This window comes from Spea bombifrons, chromosome 10 (genome assembly GCF_027358695.1).
Source record: "Spea bombifrons isolate aSpeBom1 chromosome 10, aSpeBom1.2.pri, whole genome shotgun sequence".
NCBI lineage: Eukaryota > Metazoa > Chordata > Amphibia > Anura > Pelobatidae > Spea > Spea bombifrons.
The window spans coordinates 32052107-32066305 of NC_071096.1; positions in this window are offsets into that span (position 1 = coordinate 32052107).

Here is a 14199-nt window from a genome sequence, read left to right on the forward strand (position 1 = left end):
ACTAATTCATTAGCGTTAGCGGGCAAATAGTTTATCACGACGAATTATGTTTAAGTGGGGCTGAAGAACTAAAATACTTATCACTGTTGAATAAAGGACACGCAAAGCTTTGATATAACGTGTGGTGGAGATCATGAGAGTTTTGCCTCTTAGAAGACAGTATTCAATACGTTTGAGAAGATTGGGGTAGTTCTAAAGCAGATCAAGGGAAAAACTTGGAACTTAGACTGCATTTTTAATTTATGAGGCCAACGAGGACCAAACTTGTTATGGATTTCCCTGAGATGTTAATGTTTTTCCCTTTTTTACGCTACATTTATATTTGTTGTTCTACATCACCGAAATACATTGCATTGCATTACATATAATCACATTAGAGAGTTTTACTTCTAACAAAAAGGCGGTAGATAAATGAAACAGCCCCCCATCGGAGGTGACAGAAGTTAATGCAGTAACGAATTTAAACATGCATGGGATCGGCATATGGCTCCTGATTCCAAGACAAGACTAACGACTTATTAACGACTTATTTTTTACATCAGGAAAGACAGGCAGACTAGACGGGCCAAATGGATTCTTATCTGCTGTCAAATTCTGTGTTTAAATGTTATTATTTTTTAATTATTGCTCAACGCAAATCTATTTTGAAATCACCATATACATCAGTAACCTCAGAATACCTTTAGTATTTTTTTTTCCCAGTATAGACATGAATAGGCCAAAAATATGAGTTTCTATTATACATATGAGTTAGCCAAATGGAATGAATCCAAAAATGTAACCAGTGTAAATGTGTAACTGCCTTTTTTTCCAAGTTAAAAAAAAGGACAGACAACCACACGCAAAAAGTTACAATGTCTTAGGGCCCTTTCTGCTCAAGCGCAATCGTTCGTCTGTCATTTGGTAAAAAAGGTATCAAACAGGTTATGTAACCTGGTTGATTAAATGGTGGCTGCCAGTTCTTTTAGATGAGTGAAACCTCTCTTTCAGTGGGACAATTGTAACTTCTTCAGGTCCATATTACCCATAAGCAGATTATACACGTTCCTAGATGGCTATATTTTAAGGGAAACGCACCCCTATCTGCTTCTACCCAAGCACCCTGATTTTCACTGATTTCCTCCCATTTTCTGCCCATGCCCATGTATTTTTTCTTCTAATACATAATGGCAAGGGTTGTTGTGCCTAGAGCTGTCTGAGTTGGGGCAAGTTGAATTCCACCTTCAATTTGTCTGGATCTCCCAAAATTGTTCCTTCTTGTGTTTAAAATTAAACTCCCTTTTTGACCCCAAGTGATGGCTCAACAAGGTCTTTGTAGGACAATATACAGGGTACAAAAAACAGGCTAAGAGCATTCCTAGGAGGCCACAGACATTTAGTACTTGGAGTCTTGACAATTTAGTACATGGTCAGACTTCTTCTGATGTTGTCAGTGTAAGGTCATCATTTGCCTTGGATGGCGCTGTTGACCGTGGTGAAATGGGTGTTGGGTGTTCAGGATATATATTATGGACTTCTTATTGATTTAATATGTAGGTCATTATGGACACACCTGGCTAGTGAGCATTGGGACTCGTGGGCAGTACGGTCAGGCTACGGACATACATTACCCATGTGGGGTAACACACCCTCAGGTTATATCCGAATGGCCACCTCAATGATTGGGGATTCAACTGCCTTTTTATTCACTATTTTAGTTTAAATGAGTAAATGAGATCATTATAAAACATATGTATTAGGTGACATTTAAACATTTATAAAAATACTGGTTTTGAGAGTATGGCAGATTTGTTGAATTTAACCGGAATTTGGCAGAAATGTGAAGTTATTTGGGTGCCACCTACTGGCTAGGATAGGAAAACATTGAATTAAATCCAAACTTGAGAAACATTCCAATATCTTTAAATGAAGTGAAAATCCCTGAATGGAGAGTTTTTAAAACTGCTTTTTATGTAACAACCTACATTACACATTTCTGATCATCTCATATATATATATATATATATATATATATATATATATATATATATATATATACTAGAAGGAAGGCTGTTATATAATGGAAAACAAAAAAGTCTACTTAATTTTCAGAAGAAAAAATGATCTCTAGAAATTACAATCCTAACCTGTATAGAAAAAACATGAATAAATATAGACGTGTCAACAACTGCAGCTTGTCCCCAAGGCAAATAAAACCTTGGCCTTTAACATATCTTTAACATATGATAGGCTGCCATAGGCAATAAAACAGTCAGGAGAAAAAGTAAATACATCTTCTTTGAATTCTATGGTATATATAAACTCTAATTTTTAGACCTGCTAAGAAACAGATGATTGTTATTATGTCCCGATATGTAAAGCCATAGAATTCAAAGAGGGCATACCTTCCTTTTCACACGACTGTACATATCTGGCCATGTTAGGTAGGAAAACGTCTTGAATCTTGAAGATCAATGTACGCAACAAGAAGTTAATTACTAGGTATTTCAGAAAAGGAATCAGTGGTGAAGCTATAGAACATAGTAACAAACTCTGGAGAAGCCAGAATGACCTACAATCTAGATTGTAAGCTTGCTTGAGCATTGCCCTTCTCACCTTTTGTTTCTGTAAGTCAAATTTTTATGTTATATATTGTGTATGTCATGTTTACCCACTGTACAGCACTGTGGAATATGAGGGCACTATATAAAACAATAATAATGATGATGATGGATTTATTTTTCACTAGCAACCTCTCTCACCAAGGAGAGACTTTAGGTCATTCATCAGAGAATCTTGGATTTCATGACAAGGAACAGAAACCGATGTGCAACCTTGATGCTAAAGCAGGTAAGTGCTGTGTGGTCAAGAACATGTCAATGTCAAATCTAAGATGAAGAGTCAAGGCAGACAATAACCAGTAACTAGCTAGGTATCAGACAATGGGGTTAGATCGATGACCTATGCAAGTACATGTTGTATTAGTTTTTACATTCAACCGAAACAATACATTCATTGGCTTAGGTGTCATAGGTTGATACAGAGCCCTTAAAGAGTTTGTAACAACGCCTGATATAGTCAAGCTTGACATCCTCCACAGCATTGGCCCAAATAGAGGTCTGACTACAAGAGTAACATCCAGATCCCCCGCAGCGCTGCAGGGGACCTGGATCCTCCTCTCAGGCACACATCCATGCTCACATACACATCCATACTCACACACTTATACATACACATCCTTGCTCACATACATGTATACATAGACATTAATGCAAACTATATATAATCCACCATGTTACCTTTCCGGCAGATTTTGGTCCACTGCTCACACAATGTGGCCCCGCTGTGTTCCTGTCTCTCCGTAAGGTTTAAAATTGTTCAGTAGGGGCCCTTTCAGGTCCAGGTCGGAAGGACCCTTTCTGAACACATTTGAAGCAGCACAAGGAGACAGGAACAAGTGGTCGCAGGGTCGCCTGGGCCCCCTAGATACAGACAATCCCTGTTGCAGTTGCGACCACTGCGACCTCTGTAGTTACGGCACTGTATATGATCAGGTTTATGACTTACACATTGTTCAGACCCAGCTGATGTGCTTGTTTCTGCTTGCATGGCTCAAATCTTCAAAATTACTGAACTGTTCTAAGCATATCTGTCCATTCAGCATCCCATCCGCTTTTCAGTACAACTGGAAAAGTAAATAAAGTCATTATTTTATCAATTTGCACCTTGTGTCTGACAACCATGCTCTAACCTATTCATCAAAATGTGTGACTTTTCTATTAAATGCATAAAATCCTTCTTTACATATTAACTAGAAAGACTCAGAAAAACGAGCAGTTTCTTTTATGTGTTTTTGTGAAAACGTATAAAGTGATTATTATTTTTATTTTATTTTTTCTGAGAGGTGTGCAATTACATATGGGAGGTTACTGGATGAAATAGAGGCCAACGATTAGTAGAGAGATACGGTTGCTATTGAGACACACTAACACCAAATCTAAAATTATTTTTTACTTAAAAAAGAAAAGGAAATAGATACTTTTTTTCTTATTATTTGTGGACAAAAGTGTACTTGTCCCATCAGAGATCTATTTGCCTACATGGGGGCTCTTCTCTGCATTAAAAGGTGCCCTGTGGCTTTAAGACCCGCCACAGTCTCCATAGTGTAAATGGGCTGGTTGGGAGTGTTCTGTCACAGCCCATTGAACGTCAGGAGGGCCTAACTTCCCTGATTTTGCAGCAAGCGGACTGCCTCCACCCTGGACCCGCCACCCTTAGTCTGGGCCAGGGTGGAGGCCTTTAAAACCTCTTGAAAGTATTTTTAGAGACAGACAGTAGCCCTAACCTAGAAGATACCACTGATTATGACTATTATATTTTTATCCTTTATGTAATGAATAATAAATTGCTTTGAAGCTCTATTAATGGATTGTCCAAATTGTAGCAGCTTTTTTCTATACCATAATACATAAAGTATATCGTATAGTATCTTAAATCATTAAATCAGTCCTTCATAAGCAAAAAAAAAAAAAAAAAAGTTTTCCTTTCATTCCAAAATAAATAGGTTTATTGTATATTACAGTATGCAGCGAAAGAAGGACATAGTTTTAATAAAATTACCTTTTTATGGAATATTTTGCATACTGTTTATTATATGTTTTAGCACCAGCAAATAAAAATCACTAATAAAAGCAAGAAATTCCACTAAAATGCAACAATTACATTTTAACTGCTGCGCTAGACAAACTGACCTTAAAATGAGTTGAAATGTCTACCAAAAGCAAAACATTTTGTAGCGGTATAAAGCCATTAGAAAAGACAAGCATTCCGAGGGTAGAATCTGATGGTTTTCTTACCGTACTCTGCATTCACTGTGATATCCAATAATTGTTGTGCGGTAACAACGCTGTAGTTAAAATCAAGACGTTGCATTTAATCAGTGCTTATCTTGCATTTTTGGTCTAGGTCAAAATCTCAACATTATATTAAAATAGTCCATCTATATAATTTAGAACTGGTTTGGGTTCCATTCTGAAAAAGGCACAAAATAATATAAAATTATCAGTCTAAGAAAAGAATGAAATGATAATATCCACATTTGTTTCCATACACTGTTCTTTGAAAAAGTGCTTTATATTTTATATTTGTTACATTATGAACTGATGTATAAGCATCTAACACTTTTTTGAATGTAAAAAATCACATTAATCACATATAGCATTATAAATGTGAAGAATCAGAATTATAGTGTTATAGAGCGTTTTTCTTTTATGAGCTTTTTTCTTTTATGGGCTGTTTAAAGGGAGGGGGCAAAAAAACGAAGTCATATATTTTTCTGACCTCTATTAATTTTACTTTGCTTTCTCGTTTCACCTTGATTCACTTTTCCATTTATTTCAGAGCATACCAAGGGGCATTAACAGTTTTGTTTCACTCTTGCCCCTTGCTTCCAACTCAATTAAGGATAGTCTAAACCTGTCGTTCTCTTCTTGGTAGGTCATGTTCACAGAGACCGTACCGCTTACAAAGAAATATGAACCTGGTCAAGAGGGCTTAGTGGTGACCAGGAATGGTTCTAGGTTCTTGAAGGCTCTAAGCAAAAAAGTCAAGACTTGTCAATGCCCAATATCGAAAAATGATGTATCTGTAAATGAAGGAATAAAATGCTGAGTATAGCACTATTTTATGAAAAATACATTACAATGCTATAACACTGAGGACTACATGTCACACTATCCAGTCTCTCCCAGTGATTCTCTAAGGGACCCCTAAGCAGCAGCTTAATCTGTTTATATGGTAGCACCCTTGACGGCAACTGCCTACAAAGATGGCGAGATTCTTAAGTTCACTATATATATTACTTCTGTAACCGAAGTGTCTAGCTCCTCGAGAAGTATAATCCTTCTCAAACACAGTTAAAGATCAGTGACTTATAAATTGGACATTTCAAATTCAAATTAATATCTGCTTTGCATTTGCCGCCATTGTTAGCATTAGATGGACTGAATTATAGTAATATCTTCTATATTTTCTGTATGTTCAGCAATAAAAACAGAGAAGGAAGTTCTTAACTGAACTCGTTTGCATATAAAGAATAATTGTTGGTTTTAATAATTTTCTGGCACGCCATAAATCAAAACTGCACATCCGTCACATGGGACGTTATTATATAATCTCCATCTCAAAGCTCAGATTGCCCAGAGCTGTCTTCACCACAATAAAGGCCAAAACACGGGCCAATGATTTATTCACAAAGCATCTATTCAACTGCCTTGCCAGCTTGGAAACAAGGCAACATATATATATTCTCATATTTAGACCTTATTCGCAATTGAATGAAGTAAAATAACGGATACACAATTAAAGAAAAATGCTAATTTTACCCCGCAAACGAGGCTGGCATCTATAATTTACGTTGAAAGGGAAAGTCCATATTACTTTTTCAATAGTCCTCTTGTTCTAATAAGCTATGAATCTTACGCTCATCTACCATATTCATTAAACTGTAAAATAAAGTAAAATTCCTTTATTTTATTTTTTTTTAACTTGTTTCTACTGCTGTCATCTGATCAAGAATGATAATTTGATTTGTATTTGTATGTTTCGTTATAGTCCTATTGTTGACGGCAAGCCTTAAGGGCAAACACAACACATTTTGTTCTTTATATTTTAACACAATAAGAGACGTCGGGTCGCCAATGAAGTCTAGATTGATTGCGTGCTGGAGAATAGTATAGAAATCACTGGGAAAATATCTCATTTAAAGATAATTTTAAGTCACAAAGAGTAACCAATATTCCGAAGGATTTTTTAAAATATAGTTTTCTTGTTTCTAATATCCCTTCTCTATACACATGACAGGCAGTTTACAGCATTTACGGCACATACACAATATTTATATATATTTTATTAATATTACAAACTATTACAGACGTGGGCCAAAAAAATGTGTCTGCATAATCTGTTTTTCGGCATTAACAGAATTTGTGGAACTCTCTAGAATGGTTGATGATAACATATTATAAATGTATACTGCTTTACAAATTGAGGTTCTTTCATAAATAAAACCCAAATAAACATTCTTAAACGGTCAAGGGGAACATCTAGGCCTTCCCATGTGACCACGAGCATATCTATACAAAATCTATTGCTATGCCTTGCTAAAGTATAAAGGTGCTGCTAAAGCCTGGCGATGACGAGGAGGCCCTGCCAATTTAAAGCCAATGGTGGCCGGATGACGTACGTGTGGCATATCCAGCCGTTGGGCAACACAGCAAATTGGGTGAGTGTTTAGAACTGTTGGTCAGTGGCCCACTAGGCATCTCCCATTGCGCAAGGTGGCCATTCAGGGCCTAGTGCTGCTTTTTGGCGCAAAAATCAAGTGTGAGTTTCTTAGTGGCTATATGGGTTCCATGACTCTCACGCCAGCTACAGATGTTGAATTAATACAACATGACGGCATCAGAAACCAATGAAGGATTTGATATCAAGACTACAGAACATGAAAAAATCAAATAAATTAAGATACAAATGTTATGCAAGCTGACATGCTAATGACATGGAAAGGTTGAATACATTTTTCCTAAGGTAAAAGTGATTTTTTAATAGCTTATTTCCGTTAAGCAGAGTCCCAAAGGTTCTCACATGCAAAAAGACATGTACTATTTTGCATTGTCCTTCACGTCTTGCTGTCAAAGAAAATTAAATTCTAATACAATGCAATTAGCTGTTGAGTCTCATAAGAGCGAAACAGTTAAAAGTGCCATAGAAAGTTCTGGTTTATATTCATGTGGAGAACAGAGTTTTAACATCAGCTGTCCTCTGCCTGCCGTCTAGAAATATATGGGATTCTTCAGTTTGCTGTCTGGAGAATTCCGTTCATGTGGTTTAGTTTTGGAAAGAGAGGGAGGCTTCCTCTTAATCATTCCGTCAACTTTCTCCCTGTGGAAAACACTTTGTTCAGAGAACGTGATCAAAAGCACATGGCTGTCAATTAAAAACAAAATGACATTTGCCATAACAGATGTTACACATTTTGTTTAAGTTTTTAGTGAAGACCAAGCCATGTCTGTCAAAACTGAAGCGCACATCTAGGGTCAGGTACTACATTGCCAGCAATTATGTATTAACACAACAGTAAGCAGTGTGATCGTGGCTACTGACATTTTTGTGATTGCCAGTTCACGAATGACATTGGCCGATGTTAAATGAAGTTCAGAGAAAATGGGGCCATTAATGTGACTTAAGGAACATGCCCCGTTTACTCGTATTTCCAAATGTTCAAAATATTTTATACCTTTCGAGTAATAATAAAGTCCGAGCTTTCACAGAATTTGGGGGGTGTTCTTTAGTCCCCATTTTTCAAGATTTGTTGGGGTGACACTGTGTAACTGACATGTAATTTGGGGCGATTTATTAAATCTTGCTGGTAGTGAGATTGGGACTACTTGTAGGAAGTGTATTGCACTTGGTCCTTTTAAGTCTACTGTATTTTAATAGCAGGGAGCTAAAATGTTCAACTCTCCTGCCATCTTTCAGTTTTGGGACCACATCCCTATCCCCTTTCGTTTGTTACCAAGCCAATTTGATTTTTCCTTTCTGGTGTCTAGATCTCCCTCAGATTTTTCAGAAAAGTCACCTCGTTCGTGTGCCTATAAACTTAACAGTTTACAAGCATTTCTTCCATATGAACCTGATTCATGAGGTCATTTTATAGTCAATGTCATAAATCCACCTACTGTGTGATTCTTAATTTCTTTAAAAAAGACATTTACGGTGTTGGTTTAAATATGCATGGGATAGACACATGGCTATCCTGAATCAAAGATGAAACAAAGGGGTTGACTGATGACCGATTGGGGTTTAAAGCAGGAAAAAAGGGCATTTCTGAGTCAACCATGTACAAGAAGGCTCTGGCTTTATTTACAGTATTATTATATTGCCCTTTGACCCATCATCTGTATATTACCCTAGATTAAAATTCTTCCTTTTCAAATGTACTGTATAAATCAAAAGTTGCTTGACAATACCTTATTTACCATAGGGAGTCAGCTAATTAACTGGTACGCAGGATTCAAAGTGATGGCGTTCACCAAATGGACCATTGGCCAACCACTGGAAAAGCTCAACATCTACATAGCTTGGAATATATTCAGCCACATTTTGAATCCACTAACCTTATAATCTAGATTTTTCCACTAATACCACAGCTCTATTTTAGCTTTTCTAACATAACCATTTTCTTTTCATCTTTAAATCCACACAACTAGCACAAAGCGGTTTCAAAGTACCGCTTCAGAATTTTATTTAATTGAGACAGACCATGATGAGGACATAGGATGAAAAGATGTTTTTGGCAAGATTAGTGCTCTGTGTCTACAGGATTCTAAGAAGAATTTTATGAAACTGGTATATTCTACCTATTAAATTACATAACTCTTTCTTTACCAGACAGAACAACATGGCTGGAATACTGCAAAGCACTACGCATATATTTTAGGTTCATATAAAACAGAGAAATACTGAAGTCAAAAATGTTGGTATTCAATTAAATAATATGGAATATTATGGCTACATACTGGAGTTCCACGAAGCAGTGGTCATTCATCAAGCAATAATGGTAGAACAATTTTACATTGCTAGGAAAATAAGAAAAAATAAGTTGTAGCCTCTAGCCTGTGTTTTACCATGTGGGAAATCAGTCATAAGCTGTAGAATTTAATTTATAGCACTTTGTGGTCAGCAGGTGAATAATTACGTTAGTTGGACACTAACAAGATACGCAATTCAGAGGCAGATCAAAGGGAAAGCAACCAGGTCAAAATCCAATGACATTAAGTCAACTTCTATTTCATCTCTCCGATGACTAGGTAAATCAGTGAATTTCTAAAAAAAAACAAAAAAAAAAAAACGCCTAAGTTATATATTGTCCCATGTTTGGCTCCATGGATAAGATACAAATACAATGTATAGGGGAACAATCATTTTAAAAAGGGCCCAAAGATGGCAATATTCTATCTTATTGAATGTGTTATAGGCTACACTCCAAATTACTTAAATAAATGCTGGCTGTAGAATTTGATTTTTGTTAACAATGATTTTTTTGTAAATTTAGAAAATAATTTAATAATCTCTGATTTCATGCAGAACCCCAAAAACCATATAAGTCCACAAGATGTAAATATTTAACTATGGGAAAGGGAGATATCCACCAAGGCATTAAAATTAACCTTTTTATAATCACATTTAGTCAATCCAAGCACTGATATAAATAATTTTTGTTACTAATGTAACAATAAATAATTACACAATTATATAGTAAAATTGTGGTATCATAAGTAAATATTTAGCAAAATTCAACATTATTGCAAAACAAACAGCGCTTTTGGCTCTGAAGCTAAACACTGTTTAGAGTTGGTAGGGGGTCAGTTATTTGTTTTAGTATAAAAGCAAACAAAACATATTCAGATTTATGATAATATTAACATTTATTTATAATTCTGGGAGAAAATGTCCGGTATTCCTAGACGGGGCAGCATTATATGATTTTTCTCTTAAGAAAGTTTAGATAAAGCAAAAAATGAAACAACCTGGAAGAGATTGTCTCAAATGTAAGAAACAAATCTAGCAATATTCTAACCTAAACAACATAAAAAGATGGTTATCATAAGCGATTCCTCTTACAAATGTCACCAGACAAAAACGTGTAGGTTTATCTTGTTCCCTGTGATTTCCCAAATACACCATTTCACAAAATAGGAGCACTAATTAGACTTCCCGAGCGACGTTTGCTAAGCCAACACGGGATCTAACTGTCGGTAAGTAAACTACGTTAGGAGTTGTGTTCATCAGAACATATGACCCGCACAACATATAACTGGAGTTAAAGGAGCAACTGGTTCTGGGGGATACTACATGTTTTTAGAGATTAGCATTAGGTAAAGTAATCGATCAATAACATGCAAGTCTTCAGAAATAGACACTGGCCTAGTGGTGTATTTACTAAAACTTAATTACACAACGTGGCTTCTTGGAATGTTATTTCACATTTTATTAAATTAACTACAATGGCCTTAAGTTGGCCAAGGTGATAACAGTCTCTTGACACATAAAGAGTCATCCTTAAGGATGAGGAAATCCCATGTGGAGGACCATGAACATATTTCCAGTTTAGATGCCTTGAAGAATAATAGGTTCTTCTCCCTATATATAGTCCAGATGGGAATCTTCACCCCTGTGACCTCCCAACGCTCATGCTGTCCTATATGTCTGACTTGGACTCAGATACATCCTCTTTAGTCACACCATTGCCAATATACATTGTGATGGTCAGAATGAACAGGGCACTTATCTGATGAAATGAGGAAATTTACGTGGAAATAGAATTAATATTGCCTATTGAATTCAACAGTTATTATTAACTCATTAATATGAGTGTCAGAAGCACTCATGGGAAAACAATTTAGTAGATGGCTTATTTTACATAGCAGAGAGAGCATAATTACGGCAATTAAATTCTATATAAAATTATAGTAATTAAAAATAAGACGCATTAATAAATATTTTTCAGTGTTTTAGCCGGAAAAATAAATATTTTGGCAATCACCTTTATAATTGGTTAAAGCTTATACAAAGGGACATGCATGTGGTCTATTACTGACAGATTAACCTCAGTTCGCCTTTCAACATATATTTAAGTCCGTGCTAAAACATGTACAAGAGCGTGAAATTGTGTAGAAATGTATAAAGCTTGGATAATCTAAGAAGGCTATTATTTATCGACCAGTTCGCTCATCACAAGCTGTGGGCCACAGGCTCACCAACGTAGCTTTCATTGGCCCCTCTTATTGATGGGAATACACAAGAGACCTGTAAGAAAATGCAATGCAGATTTGTCTGTAATAGAAAACAGTTTTAACCTCAACTTAAAAGAAGCGCAAAACTACAGAAACATAGAATTCGACGGCAAGCAAGACCCATTAGGCCCACCATGTCTGCCCATATTTTCTGATATAAAGACTCAAACAGTAATCAGTCGTTGGTCTCGTCTTAGATTCAGGAGCTATTTGTCTATTCCATGCATGTTTAAATTCCCTCACTGCATTAACCTCTACTGCTTCTGTTGGGAGGCTGTTCCACTTATCTACCATCCTCTCAGTAAAGTAAAATTTCCTTACATTACCTCTAAGCCCAAGGCAGTCATTCCTGGGGGCCCATAGCAGCTGCCCTTTGAGGCCGCAACAGCCACGGTTGCAGGGCCTGCCATTGTGGGCAGCCCAGGCAACCCCTCCGACCAATTCCTGCAGCTTACCTCTGTGTTGCTCGCACATTGTGCAAGCAACCTTTCTTGTATAACCCAGAGGAAGCAGAATGTTACATTATATTATGTGGCCCTCCTGCATATCTGCTTCCCCTGGGCGATAAAAGAGAAGTTCCTCGCACAATGTGTGAGCATCACAGAGAAATCTATAGGCGAAGTAAGGAGGTGTGGGTGGAAATTTGAGGGAGAAAATATGTGTGAATGTGTATGTATTTATGTATGTATATATAGGCGTGTGATACCATGGATGTGGAAGTGTAAGTGGAGAGCAAATATAGCAAAGTCTGGTTGTTTTGGGGCAAAGTTGGCAAATGCAGGTTGTTTGGGACAAAGATGCCACTGGCAGGCTGTTTAGGGGCAAAGATGGCAAATGTAGGTTACTAACAAGCTGTATGGAGGACAAAGATGGCAGAGCCATGCTGTTTCAAGAAAAAGATGACAAGTCCTACCCGTCTAATGTAGGTGCTCGGCAGGTCCAGTGGATGCAATCTGGGTTCTTCGGCAAGTCCTATCTGTGCAACCTGGGTGCCAGGGCTGGCCTTTAAGGTGTGTGACCTGTGATCTATGTCTGTAATGTAGGGTTTACATGCATTATTGATTTGATCTGTACCTTCAATGCTGAGTTTATGATTTTCAGTTGACCTATACCTACTATGCTGCGTTTCCATGTGTTATTTATTTGATAAATACCTGAAGTACATAAGGGAGGAAAAGAGAGATGTGGCAGAGAATCAGAGGGGACAAAGGGACTCTGGGGGTGATGGTGGGGCACCACAACACCTAAGGCCGGCCCTGATCATGACATCCGTTTCGGGTCACTTGCCAGACCTACACCAGGGTCCAATCAATATTAAAGGTGTGCCTGTCTAAGCTTCTGGCAATGCTATAGAAACATTATCGTCTCCTATAGCTTTCCAAGATAACAAGTTTAAACAACTGACAATTTAGATTAGTCCAGCCAATAAATACCCAAACAGAAATATTTATTTAATAAAAAGCTTTTCTGTGTAAATTATAGTAAACTGTTTTAGACCACAACCACAAGCATTTAGACCACAACTATGAGCTTTTATATTATGATGAGTTTGTTTTAAAGCTAGATTATATAAAAACCATAACCATGCGCATGTAATTGAAAAGGACAAGTGGCTCAAGCAAAGTCCAATTTTCTATCTTGTCTGCGCAATTTACATTTTTAAAGTAATACACTTGGAACATCGAATTTAAATTACAAATTTCCAAAATAGGAAATTCATTGCATGGTTTTGATAAAAAGTAAAAGAGTTATGATCACAAAGTGGTAATGCCTTTATTTACACATGGGATAGGCATATAGCTACTGAACCTAAGACAAGACCAAGGACTGATTGAGGTTTAAGTCTCTTCCATCAAATTCTATGATTTTATGTTTTGTATGTTAATTTATTAAATGCTTGTACTAGAAGTTGACACATCTTTTGACTCGAAAACCGAATCCAGCGACTTTTGTTCACCACAATCCTTAATACGTTTATTTTATAATACAAAATCCAACTAGATATATTGTTTATCTCAAATTAAGGTCATAAAAACTTGGTGATACGGTGCATACCCGTAAAAATGTCTCTTTAATTTAGCAAACCGCTTCTTCTAGTGGAGATGTTTATCTTATTAAATTATACACAGGCAGCAATGGAACATAATATAACGATCACAAAGCTATGATTAAAGGTCCACGCTCTCTCTCTAACAATAACCTTAATTCTGTTCATCTTTCTATATGTGATTCGATCTAGGGGTGAAACAAATCAACAGTTGTTTCAGATTCTGTAATATAAATCCGTAAGCGTGAAAGTCTGATTATGCGGGATGCCAAGTGTAATGAGCATTCATATTCCAATGCTTCCCTCTGGTGGACACGT